This window comes from Phyllostomus hastatus, unplaced genomic scaffold (genome assembly GCF_019186645.2).
Source record: "Phyllostomus hastatus isolate PE091 unplaced genomic scaffold, TTU_PhHast_1.1 phas_scaffold_193, whole genome shotgun sequence".
In the NCBI taxonomy this organism is placed as follows: Eukaryota; Metazoa; Chordata; class Mammalia; order Chiroptera; family Phyllostomidae; genus Phyllostomus; species Phyllostomus hastatus.
Genome location: NW_025334015.1, coordinates 10,798,590 through 10,814,943, shown reverse-complemented (window position 1 = coordinate 10,814,943; position 16,354 = coordinate 10,798,590).

Genomic DNA, 16,354 nt, shown 5'->3' with positions numbered 1-16,354 from the left:
GATAAAACCTAAATTCAACCCTTATCAATAGAAGCTTCATGCACTCCATTCAGCACTTTCAAGGAAAACAGACAAAACGTTTCTCTTTGCTGCCCTAGTTAGACCCAGGCAGCACTGGCATGGCTAGTGCAGCCTTGGAAAAGGTAATTAAAAACAGAGGAGTCTGCTTTGTTCTGATATTGGCCAGACCTGCTCTTTAGGAAATATATGGTAATAAAATAGATGAAATGGGGAGTAAAAAGAATGATATCAACATCCTTTCTCAAAGTCAACCAAATGGTTTGTGAAAAAATGCGCGTTTCTTCCGTGTGAGCTGCTCACAGTTATCCCAGCCAGCCCCACGTACCTCCTCTGCCATCCATCCATTCACTTATTCATTTATTCAATAAACGTTTATGAAATGTCCTCCATAAATTTATATTGCACTAATCACTGAGATGTAAACTGAATATGACAAGACCCGCTTTCTTAAAGAAAGGGCAGGATAAGAGATATAAACAAATAATTATTTTGGAATGACTCCTTGTCTCCCTCTGCAGCTTTGACTTTCCCCACTGTTGCCCTCAGCCGCTCCGGCCCTCCTCTCTCCCCCCGGCGCTGCTGCCACACTGTGTTCTGCAACCATCTGGATGACTTGCAGCCTCGCAAACGTGCCCTCCCAGCTGTTGCCGTCCAGATGTGCCTGCCGTTTCTCCCTTTGCAGGCAGTCTGCTCTCCTGCCCTCTTTGCCCAGTTTGTTCTTATTCATCCTTCAAGGTTCAGCCCAGATGTCAGTTTACTGAAAAGCCATCAGTGATATACTCTGCCCTGAGAGTTTGGCGTCCATCCCACCTGCTCCAAGAGCATCCCAAATAATGTCCCTAACAAACCCTTTACTTACTACACATTACCAATTTTCTGTGTATTTTTCTTTCCCTTCTGGTATACCAAGAATGCTAAGAGGGAAATGGGCCATGTTACAATTGTTTTGGTGCCTAGAAAAATATCCAGCATAGAATAAGGGCTTAATAAATGTGGAAAGAATACAATAATAATTTCTCTTTAATAATTAATAATATATTAATAAATTAATAATAGGCATGCATATAGCACAATGGAGAGGATGGTCAACTTTGGAGTAAGTGTGCAGATAGGTCACAAGGAAGGCTGTTGAGCTGAATCTTAAAGAATTAACATAGAATCACCAGAAAGACAAGTTTGTAAAAGAAACTTTCCAGGCAAGAGCAACAGTATCTGCAAAGCCATAAAGAAAGAAAACATACATTCAAAGAAAAGTTAGACATCATAATATGGCTGGGGTGTAGATCATCAAGTGGTAAAATAGAAAAAGATGAGGTTGAAAAAACAGGCGTGGAGTAGACTATGGAAAGCTTTGGATATAAATACAAGAAGTTTGCATTTTTATCTCATAGGCATGCAATAGAGAACTTATTCTTTGCTGTCTCTGTGCCAGCATATACATATAAGATCATTCCAATGGTGTCCTAACACCCACAACACAACATGAGAAGTAAATCTAGTATAGGAAAAATAGTATGTTTTTCTGAAATAGATACATTTTAGATTATTCACTGGTTTTGCTACTCCATGTTCCTAGTTCCAGGAACCTGGGTAATGATGGAGTTTATTAAAAAGCAAAGAACCAAAAATCCCCAAATTGTTTAGGCTTTGCCCTGAATTAGACCAACAAACATTGGAATATAGGAGTGAATGCTTCAAAAAAAAAAAAACAAAAAAAGGCCTGCACAAATAATTACAATGTGCACTTGTCTCTTGGAAAAGTATTTATCATTTATGTTGTTTTAAGTTAATAAGAATATTTGGAGAATAAAGGTATGTTTTGTCTTGTTTTACTATTAATCACCTATAGTTCTAGCCATCCAAAAACACTCAGTATGAATTTTATTGCCTTTTCCTCCAGTTTTGACCCCATTACATAACATACTTTTAACAGCATTGTCAATTTTATGTATTCTTCTCCACCTGTGTTTTTTTTGAGAACTACTTAAGCAACCTGTGCCCATGAAGACACATGATCTCCGAAACTATCATCCTGTCATTTGTCTTCACTGAAGTGTTAGTTACTTTAAAATGATGGGTTTCAAGCGTTGCTCTCTTTTTGTTCTCAAACTAGGTTTTAACACAACTCATTTGATATATGAAGAAGCTGCGTGAGACAGCCTGCCAAGGTCAGAGCAGCAGCTGTCATCTTGGGAACTGAAAGATGGATGCATGTTCAAGGGAGATGTGATTCTCCCTCTCGGGCTGGGGAAGAGCCACTAGACAAACAAACCATTTGGGCAAGTGCAGAGGTGTTGGACCAGGCACAATCTGCTAATGTGCTGATCACTGACGGACATCAGCCAGCTGGCAGGAAAAGGCTCTAGTCTAAAGGGAATACCTTACACTCAAATCTTCCTCGGGGGAAACTGCTGGCATTGAGCATAGGCAAGGACCCAGCTAATCAGATTTTCCTCCACAGGATAAAGCAAAACTCTTAACACATCCCTGATTGCCCCTTGCTCACCCAAGCTGACATTTAGCAATGTCTGATATGTTGGCAATATTCCACAATTCTTTACTTCAATCAGGACAAATGATTGCATGGGTATTACTAAAGTAATTAAACAAGGACGTCAGTAGACTGAGGTGGCTCTAATGCCCTGGTTGCCTAAGCCAAAACCTAAGCCGGAGCCAATTTCTATAAACATACTCATATCCAAGAAAACAAAATTTAAGAACAACCAATCACAAAAAGCCACCGAGTCCTTCCCAAATAAGGCAATCACTTAAGCTATTGCCCATCAAATCACTCTCTTGCTTTGCCTCCGTGTCTGCTCCATGGAGCCTTCCCCCCAGCTCCTATCAGTGGGGCATTCCTAATGATTTTTGGTTTGGTGCTGCTTGATCTTAATCTATGGTTGCTCAAAAAGTCCTGAAAATCTTAATAACCTCAGTTTATTTTTTAACAGAATAATAGTAGTTTCAGGAACCATCAGGGGAATTCAAGGGGAATTTGAATCAAAACCACAATTAGATAGTATTTCACTAGGAGGCTCAGAATCAAAGCTACAAATAGTACAAGTGTTGGTGGCTGTAGATATGTTGAGACTTTTATACATTGCTGATGAGAGTGTAAATGGTACAACTACTTTGAAAAAGTCTGATAGGTCCTCAGAAGTTTGAACATTGTTACTAAATGACCCAGCAGTCCCAAGAGAAATGAAGACCTATGTGTCCACAAAAATAGAATCCTTGTACAAGAATATCTGCAGCAGTGTCAGTCATAAAACCAAAACATAGAAACAATCCAAATATCTATAAACTGATGAATGCATACATGTACTGTGGTATAGGCACACAGTAGAATATTATACAGGCATAAAAAGCAAAGTAGTGTTACATGCTGCAACATGGATGAACCTTGAAAACTTGCTGAGTGAAAGAAGCCAGCCACAGAAGACTATCATTCCATCTACATGAAATGCCCAGCATAAGCAAATTTATTTATAGGGACAGAAAGAAGTTGAGTCCCTAGCCTAAGGGAAGTGGAGTATGGAGGGAAAAGAGAATTGACTGCTGATGGGTATAGACTTATTTGAGGAGAGAGATTTTAAAAATGCTTTGAAATTGATTAAGATGACAATTGAATAATTTTGTAAATATAACAAAAAACATTAAATTATATACTTTAAAAATAAGCTAAAAGGAAGTTATGAAGTAAAAAATAAGAATAGTTAACAGGAATAGAATAATATATTTAGGTATAGCTCAATCAGTAAAGAAATAATCCCTGGATGGTATGACTCAGTGGGTTGAGTGCCAGCCTGCGAACCAAAGGGTCAACGGTTTGATTCCCAGTCAGGGCACATGGTTGGGTTGTGAGCCAGGTCCCCAGTAGGGGGCGCATGAGAGACAACCACATGTTAATGTTGCCCTCTCTCCTTCCCTTCCCCTTTCTCTAAAAATAAATAAAATCTTGTTTTAAAAAAAGAAATTATCATGGAGTCACCAGAATAAAGCATGATACTGACCCCCTCCCTGCCCTGCAAAGGAACCAAAGGACCCAGGTCTTCATCACTTTGCCTCTCATTTTGGTCAGCCTTGGTGACGCAGGTCTTAACGACAGCTCTTCTAGTCAGATGTTTCCTCAACAACAGATATAAGTGGATAAAAACTTTATCACTTTGAATAAAAAGCAGCAGAAATAGTCAGTCACCAACCAATCAGAGAGATTCCAGGCCATCGGACTGGAGGCCCACGCAATCAAATGTCTACATTAAGTGCCTCACAGCTGAACACTTCCAGTCCTGGGAAGGTAGAGTTCTCATGGAGTGACCATTTTTATAGTAGATGCTATTTGTTTCTTGGAAAAGTATTTATCATTTATGTTGTTTTCAGTTAATAAGAATATTTGGAGAATGAAGACATGTTTTGCCTTGTTTTACTATTACTCACTTATAGTTCTAGCCATCCAAAATACTCACTATAAATTTTATTGCATTTTCCTCCAGTTTTTACCCCATTACATAATATACTTTTAACAACATTGCCAACTTTATTTATTCTTTTCCACCTGTGTTTTTTTTTCTTATGACATCAAATATATTTCTCATCTAAGTACATGCTTCTCAAAAACATAATCTTTATGGCCATAAAAATGGCCATAACAACATTGAGATACTCCATGAATCATTGAAACACTGACTTAGTTTGTTACTTTAGGTAATGGTAATTTTCACTATTTTCAAAGTAATATAGCAGACACCTTTGGGTAAAATATTTTGTTTTTGTTTTATTATCAAATTTAGGTTTATTTTATTAAGGAAGAATCCTATGAGTGAAATTGCAGTTACCATTTTTAAGTGTGGACATTGGTGCATTATACTAAATAGAAGGCTATCAAATTAATTAAATATATCCCAAGACTCTACTACCTAACTCAGAATACTCACAGAATCAGCATAAAATTCAACATTACGCCCTGACTGGTGTGACTCAGTGGGTTGGCCATCATCCCACAAACTGAAAGGTTGCCAGTTCTATACCCAGTCAGGGTACATGGCCTGGGTTTCAGATTCGGTCCCCATCTGGGGGCATGCAAGAGGCAGCTAATCAATGTTTCTCTCCCTCTCTTTCTCCCTCCCTTTCCCTCTCTCTAAAATAAATAAATAAATAAATAAATAAATAAATAATTTTTTTAAAATAAAATAAAATTTGGCATAACACCACAGACACTTACAGCTGGAAAGGGTATTCAAGATTCCTGGTTGGGTTGTATTATGTGTGCAATGTTTTAGTATATGACTATAAATGAATAGATATGTGTATATATACATAGATAGACATAGAGACAGAAAGAATGAGAAACATTGGGACCTAGAAAATTTGAGTGACTCACTGAAAGTCAAGAGCAACTTAATGGCAGACTTGGATCAATACATGAAATACCGTTGTTCTGGTCTTGTGTTGTTTCCACTATATCAAGATACCAGGTTACACAGTTCACTTCAAACTATACATAACGAGCTACACTTACTGAAGTATTATAAGAACACCAAATAAACTTTCAGAAAAGACCTAAAAGAGGAAATTGAAGATGTAAATAGTTTATGAAAACCTGTATTTGATTCAGAAGCTTGAAACCAAAATATTGTTGAAAGTAAAAGAAATAGCCACTTTTACCCCAAGAAAGGAATGCCATGATCTGGGCACTTACTGAATATTTTCTATTAGTCTCTGTATTACTTTCAAGAAACTTGACTCCAATTGTACAGACCAAGGTGATGAGAACCATTCATGTGGTCAGCTGTAATTACGATACTCCATCGTGTGTGTGGGAGGAGGAGGAAGAAGAGGACCAGGAGGAGGAGGAGGAGAAGTGGTCTGGGTGAAGAATGGCTATTGTGTGTGGGCTGCGAACCAAAGTGTCGCAGGTTCGATTCCCAGCCAGGGTACATGCCTGGGTTGCAGGCCATAACCCCCAGCAACCACACATTGATGTTTCTCTCTCTCTCCTGAGATGTTTCCTAACCAAGTCCAGATCTAGACTCAAGCAACCTTTGTCAAGTGCCTGCTTTATTTCAGAGTTTGGACAGCATAGATGATGTTAAAATCATCTCTAAAATCCTGTGTGGTGGATATTCGTATTCTTATTTTTCAGATGAGTTAACTAATACTGAGGAGCAAGGAAAATAATTGACCCCAGTTCCAAAAACACTAAAGGAAAGAAAGAACATTTTAATTCAGATCTTCTAACTTGAAGACTAGCTCTCTGTCCACCACCATCTCTGCCCTACAGCAGGGTTGCTGAAAGCCATGAGTGATGTGAGGAGGTAGTCACCAGAGGGACAGTGTGTACTTTCCATGTTGAAATAGTTAAATCTCTTGCTACAAGAATGGTATCTAAATAATAAAAGCTTTTCCCCACATACTACTCTATTACAGATCCTTAGAAGTCCTGATTCTATTTTTAATTCTTTATGTTTTTCTGGTTACTGAATTCCTGTGCAATTAAAAAAGAAAAGCAAGCGGGGAAAGCAAAATATGCTTTGGAATTTCTTTCATGCTCTGTTCCCAGCCTGCGCCTGTATTTCTCAGTGTTTTTTCTTTTTTTAAGGTTGCATTGACTCAGCAACGGGATCGCCAGCTACGTGACATTTCATCTCTGGTTTCTATTACCCATGATTAATGCCAGGGATTGTGTTTATACTCGAAGTCTATACACCAGTTAGGGGCTCAGGGAATTTAGTTCCGGCTCTGATAAAAAAAGTGCGGGGGTGGGATGTGTAGACAGAAGTGGGCCAAGCAGCTTTGCAGAGCACTGCAGGCATTTTACTGGCTGTAGGGGTGAGAGGTGATGGGCAGAGGAAGGAGGGACTCACCAACCCTGGATTCTGAGTGAACAATGTATCCTTGCCCGTTCTTGATGACTGCCAGACTCCATTCAGGGACGCCCTTCAGAGAAGATGATGGAAATCAGAGCTGAAAGCTGTGTCTTTGTCAGATCAGAGAAGCCATCCCTATCATTTAGTTAACGAATGAACCCCCCTGCCAGCCGTGAGTCTGTTATAATCAAAACTCAGAGTGGGGATGGGGTGCTGGGGGACAAATGAATTGCTGAGAGACTGCTTTGAAAGAGCCCTAAACTTTGTGTTTGTTCAATGGGTGCTAGTCCTTCCAACGGTTTATAGAATAATTCTGTCTTGAGGTTGGTATAGACCTTGAAGGTCACCTAGCCCAACCCACATTTCATGTTTGATGTCTTCTATCACATCTCACCAAAGATCATATCTGGATAATTCCAAGGGCAAAGAAGATCAGTCCATTTTGAGGCAGCTCTGACTGTTTGAAAAACCATTATTCATTTATTCAATAAATATTTATTAAGTGACAACTGGGTGCCCAAGCCTATTTCAAACACTAGAGAAAAGCAGTAAACAAACCAAAAAAGTCCCTACCCTCAAGGACTTTACTCTCCTTGCATTAAGCCAAATGTTAAACTTCTTCCCCAACTGAACTACTATAACCATTTAAGTTCTCTTCTTTGGAAAAAAATGCTTAATTTTTCTCCCTTGTAAATATTTGAACACAAGACAGTGTCCCCATTTGGTTTTGTCTGTCCATTTCCTTCAACTATCCCTAGTGAGTTACACAGTCCCAAGACCCTGTGCTAAACTGGTTCCGAAGTTCTCAACTTGTTCAGATTTCTCAATATTTCTTTTAAAGTTTGATGCCCAGAAACTAACAAGATAATCCAGAGGAGGTCTGACCAGCATGGAACACAGCACAGGCATCTTTTCCTGCTCTAGTTCCCAGATGTCCATTATCACAGCCTGCATTTACGCTGCCATTTTTGATGTCACATCTCACTGTTGACTCATATGGAACTCTCAACTAATTCTTTAAGCCCCAGTAGTTAAGTTACTTATCTAAATTGCAAAGGTCCTATTTTCATCACTAACCAGCAGCAACAAAACCACACAATGAGATGTGCCTTAAAAACCAGTGTGAGGTCCCTCAATGGGGTCTACATGAAGTCTTTAGCCAGCCTGAGGACAACAAGTATAGCCTGATGCCAGAATTCTCCACTGAGTGAGAAGTTGCAGATCCTAGTTATGAATGTCAATCCTACACCTCAGATGAAGTATTGGGAAAAGATGAGGCAAGAGTAGCTCTGACTTGGCATGGCATTTATGATCATGAAAGCTAATATATTGTGAGCACGGCATGCATTGTTTCACTTCATCTGTACAACAACCCTTTGAATAGGGTACAGATGCCTCTGCTGTGTTTCGTGCTGATTTATGGGTGAGAAAAAACAAGACATTGGAATTAACAATTTGTCCAAGATCAGACATGTTTTAAGGGTGAGATAGGGCTTAAACACACATCGTTGAACTCCAAAGCCCAACCATCCGACAGCTACCATCCACCTGACCACTACAATCACCTGCCACCTTCTCACCTCTAATGTTAGCTGCCCGCAAAAGTTTCTTGAGAGGAAAGGAGATGCACCTTCTCTAACACATTATTCTTAAAGTCTCTTGGGAAAGTTAATCGTCAAGGAAAAACAAAAGTCCAACAGATTTATTTGTTTGGGAGGGACTAGGTGGTCTCTCCCACGGGGTCTGACAAGCACCCACACTATCAAAGATCCTTTCGTGAAAAATCCATCTGATTCTCACCTGGTGGATTATGAGTACCTCTACCTCAAAAGACCAAGGAGGAACTGAGCTTGCTGATAAATGCCACTTTTCTCACTTCTGGTCCTTTTTCTGTAGTTTATAACAGGAGTTCACTGCATATTAGCTAATGGTCTGGCTCAGCGGAGTGGTCTCTCAGTTAGGGAGCCCATACCCAGAGGCTGAGCTCACCGAAAAGTTTGGGATCTCAGTCTGCTGGGTGCTAAGCCCCACAATTGTGCGTTGCCCAGGAAATAGCAAGGCTCTAACTTGTTCACCAACATCAGGTAAACAGGCACCCCGGAGGGACCTGTCACAGGCTGGAGAGGACACTCCATTAACCAGTGAAGATGAGGGAAACTTCAGATTCCAGGACAGAGTCATAGAGGATTCTTCCTAGACTCTCCCCTCTACTTATGTAGAAAAATTCATTTTCTTTATTTCTTCACCTATCATTGAGAATTTATTTTTTCTTATTATTTGTTCTGTCTTGATTCTCTCCCATCCTCTGATCCTATACTTACTATGTACCTCCAACAGGAAAACGAAACAGGCCATGTAACCAAAAAAAATTGGAATTATTTGTTTGCTGGACATTTCCAGTTGATTTACTGAGATGCCTGACGGCCAAAACATGAGGGTAGCAATCTATGTGACAGCAAAAATAGATAAACAATAGTATATTCTTAATCATTTACAGGGGGAATTTAAGTGTAATTTCTTACCTCCTTTTCTCCTATTCATTTAACTTAAACTGGAATTGAAAGACCTTTCCCTTCAGTGTGCCTGCCAAATTTACTAAAGTCACAAAGCTAGGTGACCAAAAGGCATATGACTGTGAATTCAGTTGAGACCAAAAATGGTTGATACCACATATATTGACTAATTTTTTCAACAAGTTTTTATTTTTATGGAGGGTACTAGGGTAAGGTGTCCTAATCTTACAGACTCAATGTGGCATAATCAAAATCAGAACAAAATATAATGAGTTAAATACAATCTCTATGGAGACCTATAGTCACTGACCCAAAAATTTACTCAGGGAAAACCAATATATCTTTTCACTTGAGAATTCCTCCAGCTTATGTGGTGAAAATTCTGCGGATATGTAACATGGCAGGTCTCCAAGTCATGCTTTGGTGTATTAATTCCAGAGTGGTATGTCCCTGTGAAGGAAAGGTCCTCACAAGGGATGAGAAGGCCACAGGAAATTCACTACAGACTCCAAAATCTGCTAGTCTCTGGAAACACTGGTTCATCGCAAGGGTATTACAGATGATCTAAGAGTTTTTCCACCTTAGAGGAGTCAAGTGGGTGGTTTTAACAGCTCCAACAGAGTGCAAGATGTTTCTTGGAGATATGGTTCATAGTAACAGCACTGAGGGGTGGAGAGGGAAGTGACCTGCGTGAGATTTTTCAGTCTGAACCTGTATGATGTTTGACCCTGGATCCATGCATCTCCAGTTCACAGCAGAATGAGGATGGCAAAATGTAGGTGTTTGTGCCATTTGCTCCACAAGACATTTTTTGTTAACTGTTTTCGGTCTGTTTACTACTAGCTTCTGAACTTGGTTAACCTTAGAAACGCTGTTAGCTATCAACCTGATACATAGATCCTTTGGTCCATTCTAAAGGTAGATTTATGATATTAGATATTTAATGTAGAAATATTTTTTATGATATATCTCCGAAGGCACTGGAAACAAAACAGAAAATAAACAAATGGGATTACATCAAATTTAAAAGTTTCTGTATAGCTAAAGAAACCATCAGCAAGACAAGTAGGAAAAGCACTGTATGGGAGAACATTTTTACCAATGATACATCTGACAAGGATTTAGTCTCCAAAATATACAAAGAACTAACACAATTCAATGCTAGAAGACAAACAACCCTATTAAGAAATGGGCAAAAGACCTGAATAGACACTTTTCCAAAGAGGATACAGAATGTCTCTAGACATAGGAAAAATGTTCATCATCATTATTCATCAGAGAAATGTAAATTAAAATCTCAGTGAGATATCATCTCACACCTGTCAGAATGGCTACCATCAATAAATCAACAAACAATAAATGTTGATGAGGTTAAGGAGAAAAGGAAACCCTAGTACCTTGTTGGTGGGAATGCAGACTGGTGCAGCCACTGTGGAAAACAATTATGTAATATCCTTAAAAAGTTAAAAAAGGAACTTCCTTTTGTCAGTGATTCTACTTCTGGGAATATAGGATCCTGAAACACCAATACAAAAAATATATGCACCTCTATGTTTATAGCAGTGATATTTATAATAGCCAAGATCTGGACACAGCCTAAGTGCCCATCAGTAGACAAGTGGATAAAAAAGCTGTGGTACATTTATACAATGGAATATTATGCAGTAAAAACTCTCGAATTTTGCAATAGCATGAATTTATGTTGTTACTTATCCTCAGAGAAAAATACCACGTGATCTCATGTACATGTGGAATCTAATGAACACAATAACCCAACAAAGTAAGTAGTAACAAAACCTTAGATACAAAACACAGACTGACAGTTGTCGGAAAGGAGGAGCAGAACAGGATGAAAGACAGCGAAGGGATCAACAAAAGATCATTTATGCACAACCCATGGACACCAACCACAACATGGGATAGGCTTGGGGTAGGGGAGGCTGGGTGGAGGTGGAGAAAGGGAGAAAAAGGAGGAGCAACTGTAACAGCATAAACAATAAAAATAAAACTGAAAAAATGATAAATAAATAAGTAAATAAATAATGAGAAGTCTCAACCCCCCAAAAATAAATTAAACAAACAAACAAACAAATAAATAAATATGGATCTATATATGCTCCAAGATTTGGGTGTCTCAGCCCATGGAACGTGCTCAGAATCACAAATAATAATGATGACAAAAGTAAAATAACCTGAATGGGGCTTGTATGTGGACCCTGTCCTCCCCTCCCCGCAAGCCCTCAAAGAACTCTCTCTGACCTCAGGCTTGGCTTCCCCATGCACCCTAAGTAGAGGTCTCTCTTAGGTGGTTATCTCCTAACTCATGACTCCTTGTGCTGTCACTGTTCATATGTCTTAGTGTTTCTGAAAGATCTTCAATGAATTTAATCTTTTTAGGAAGACAAACATATTGAAACTGAACCAGAAGACCCAGAAAACCAACCCTCCTGACCAATTCTGCCCAGAATTCTGTTACTTCCTGGGAATATGATATGTGTTTTTGAAAGCCAAAGGCATTTTGAAGTCCAGGAAGTATTAGACTGACATTTTCTGTTCTCAAAGTTGACATATTCTACTACACTTGCCAGGAGCACATGGTTGAACTAGGACCCTTTCTTTAAATATTGAATTCTACCATATGTATTAAACATTTTACATTAATTAAATCATATACTAAATTAGTCGCACTTTATGAATGAAATATTTAGGATAAGTAACTTGTCTTTTTAAGACAGCTGCAGCATTCATCCAACATCTTAGCCAAGAATGGTCAGTGACTTGCCAAAGGTGAGGGTGGTGTGAGACCTGTACCCTGGTGCAGAAGAATAATTTGACCACATGTTATTTAGAATTGCCAGTGCATGGTGATTATAAAAAGGAAGATCGACTTACAGTGAGTTTCATTATTATTTTAAATTCTTTCTAGAAAATACATCCTTGTATCGCCTGCACCCAGGACAAATGTTCTCATCCTCCCCTAACCTCTACCTGGAGTGACTCCAAGAATTGTGAGGGGTATTGTTTAAGAAAATTAAGCCTGGATTATATTTGGATTGTGGCATCATGGAATTCTTGGCCTGGATGTGCCCATATTTCTGGGACCAGCCATGCTGTAGCCAGTTCTTTCTACTACTTTGATGGCACCACCTCTTGGAGGATAGAATACACTGAAGGAGCCATTGGTTATAAATTTCAGGGAAGGAGTTTGGTGCCTACAGCAATATTTAGACTTGGTCTTCACTCTGGGATTATAGGCCTGACATTTTGCAAATCAAAGAAAATCTGTGAGAAGCATCAGCCCAAACAATATTGAATATTTTATTACTGGGATTGAAATTCCAATTTAAAAAAATAAGATCATTTTACAATGGAAAAACCAGAAAAACACTGCCTTATCACCAGGTTAACTTCACTGATGATAAGACATGTTTGACAACATGTACCCCCTAATATAATGTGAAAAGGAAGGACCTTCACTTTTATGATCTTTTTCCCAAAAGCCCATAACCCTAATCGTGAGAAAAACAGCAGAAAAAAAATTACCCGGTCAGTATGACTCAAAACTATAATGATTATATAGTAGTTGTGTATTAGTCTTGTAAGAAACTGTCCAGCTGTCTTCCAAAATGGCTGTACCATTTTGGATTCTCACCAGCAACAAATGAGAGTTCCTGCTTCTTCAAAAAAAACAAAACAAAACCATAATGATCATAAAAAAAACAAAACAAGAAAAAAGAGCTATCACAAATCATAGGCAGCTAAGGAGACATAATGACTAAATGCAATATGGTTTCCTGGATTGGATCCTGGAGGAGAAAAGGGTTATTACTGTAAAAACTGACAAAGTTGGGAGCTTAGTTAATAGTAATATATTGATGCTGTTTTTTTTTTATTTTTTGACAACTATACCAAGATGGTGAGCATTAGGAGACACTGGGTGACAGGTATAGGGGAACTCTCTGTTACCTTTGCAGCTTTTCTGTGAATCTAAAATCATTACAAAATAAAAAGTGTATTTTTTAAGTGAACCTTTGACAAGAATAAGGAAGACGGAATGAGAACACTGGAAGCCTTAGTGTGTGAGAGTAGCCATGTGCTCCTAATGCTGGCCTGGCGATCAGACTGCATGCTTGTTTTCCTGTTACATTGTCCCTAGCGCCAGTTTTCACTCTCAAAGGGGTCTTGATTGGGCAATGGCAGCTATGTCCACCTATACCTGGATTCCACATTTTAGAAGACATTTGCACACTAAAAACAAACACAGAAAATATGTAAATAATTATAAGTATAAATATTGAATATAAAATATATGTGATATATATGTGTGTAATGTGTGTGTGTAATATATAAGTGTGTGTAAAATATATGTGTGCGTGTGTGTGTAACATGGCTTGTAGCCAATAAACAAAAAAAATGGTTAGCAATTCTTTAAACAATTAAATAAAAGCAAATGTATACCAAAAAAATGATTGTCATTTTTATTTTACAGATTGACTGAAATTTATATTGAATGATGTTTTATTACATAGGTGTTTTATATTTTATTTAGTCCTCTATAGCTAGCTATTTAGATTGTACTTGGTTCTCAGTTGTCATAAACAATGTTGTCCAGAGCAACTTTATAGCTAAATCCATGATTCTTTACTTAAGATTTCTAGAAGGAACCCCAACAGTCAGTACATCGATCTGCAGTTATTCCTTTCACAAGTAAATAAAATCCCTGTGTGCAGAGAGCAAAAACAAACAAGAAATATCAGTTCAGTGGAGGAGAAGCCATAGAAGAGAAATGCCAGAAACTGCAGCAAATGTCAAAAGAGTAACAGCTTAAATATGTATTTGTATTTTCTTTCATTTGATTCACCCAGTCGGTCTGAAACAAATTACTATTCTGGAGCGGAGAAAATGGAAGCTAGAAGTAAATGAAACAACTTGCCAAAGATCTTCTGACCTCCAACCAATAACTTTCCACTCACTTTTCCATCCTCTAAAGGCCTGACACATAAGCAAGACCTATGCCATTGACTTTTCTGGACCGCTTTAGAATATTCCTTACTGATCATTTTCTGGTTTCCTCTTTTCTTACACTCTTCCCATACCTTCTCAAGGGAGTTCAGTGTCCCTACTACTTAACTCTATTTCCTAAACAAGTACCTTCAGGAAACACCCTCTACTTCTTTATTTTGACAGGCTTGTTTGTAATTCCTAGTTATTCATTCAATAAACAAACATAGATTAAGCCCATACTACTGGAAGAAAGACCTAGATGTGGTGAGGAGGCAAGGGCAAGATACAATCCCCCATCTACAGTAATTCCAGTCTACTAAGGTAGACTTATTTATCCATTCCACAAAGGCGAGTTGAGCGTGGCATTTACACTCTCTGTGCTAGGCACCGACAGTTACTGAATTACAAACTGGTGAGATATGAGGAACACGCAGGTTCAGGAAGGAACCGGTGTATAACTTACACTACACAGTTAGCTACCGTGATATGAAAGGCCGTGTAGTAAGAGTCATGAGAAAGGGAACATGAGTATGCTGAAGGACTCTCAAAGGCACCCCTGGATGAAAGTTACCCCGAAAAAGTAGCACTTGCCATGGGTCTTGTCTAAAGAATAGACTGGATTTCAGTGCAGAGTCTGAGGAAGGAGGTCACTCCATATGGAAAGTAACGAAAGTTGGGGATGCAGGGACTTTTCAAGGCACTTAAAACTGTCCATATAGTTGAAACACATGCAGGTGAATAGGGCAAGTAAGATAATAACAGGACCAAGAGAAGGATCACTTCGAATATCATGTTAAAATTTTTCAATTTTATTCAATGTGTGATTTTTGAAGATGTTATACCTCCCATCAGGCTGTAAGCTGCTGGAATAGAGGGAATATACTTTCTATTTTTTATATCTTCCTTGGCATCTAGAACAGAATTTGATCTGAAAAATAACAGTAATCTTCAGCAAACACAGGGTGCCAGCAATATGAAGATGAATATGACGTCGTTTCGATCTTCACAACCAGTGGAAGAGGCTGAGTTCGAAACAGATGAGTTCAATGTCATTAGAAAAATGATAGTCATTCACGGGATGCTTGGAAGCACTGAGGGGCACTAAATATTTACACTCAATAAATAGCTGTGGCCTAACAGCGTGGGAGTGTTTGGAGATCTGAAGTTGGCACGAGATGCGCAGATGCAGAGTGTGATTTTAAAGAGACCACCTAGAGTCAGACCGTGTTTGAGTGGCCCTGGCTCTGCCATGGATTATCTGCATAAACTCGAGCAAGTAAACCTTCTCACTCTGTTTCTCTTGTTTACAAAATTAGGAATTGAATGGCAATTATTTCTAAGTTTAAATTTTTATAAACTCTCATTCTAAGTTGGGTGATCTCACTATTTCTCCAGTCCCAGGCCCTTTCCCCGAGCCCTAGGGCTAGGCATTGTGGCCTCCTAGCATCCCTCCCGGCTTCAAGGCAGGATGTGAAAACCTCAAGCCCCTCTTTCAGGAGACAGGGTAGGGCCAGGGCAGGCGCCTCGGCAAGCTCTGTGCCTGCAGTCAGCCTGCTCTGAGGCTGCTCCGTTGCAGCCACATCCCCACACCCTTCGCGCACAGAGACTGGACCCCTCCAGTGCCCTCCCGTTGAGCCCCAGGAGTCTTCTTAGCCCCTCAGACAGCTGAGCCATTTCTCCCACTCCCACTTGCTTCTAAGAGAAAGAGATTTCTGGGCTATGTCTAAGGTTATCTGGTCCCTTTTAAAAACGAGACTAGAATAGCCACTTTCCTCCCTCCAAGGGAAACCCTCCTGGCACTATTTGAATTGCGTGATGAATTAAGCCCTGCTGAACTGGTTTCATTAATCAACTGGCTTTTGCTTGAAACTTTAGGAGGTGAATATAGTCAGGGATAGGGCTCTAAAAGTCACCTTAAAAACAAGAGGGGAAAGCCAGAAGAACCAGCAT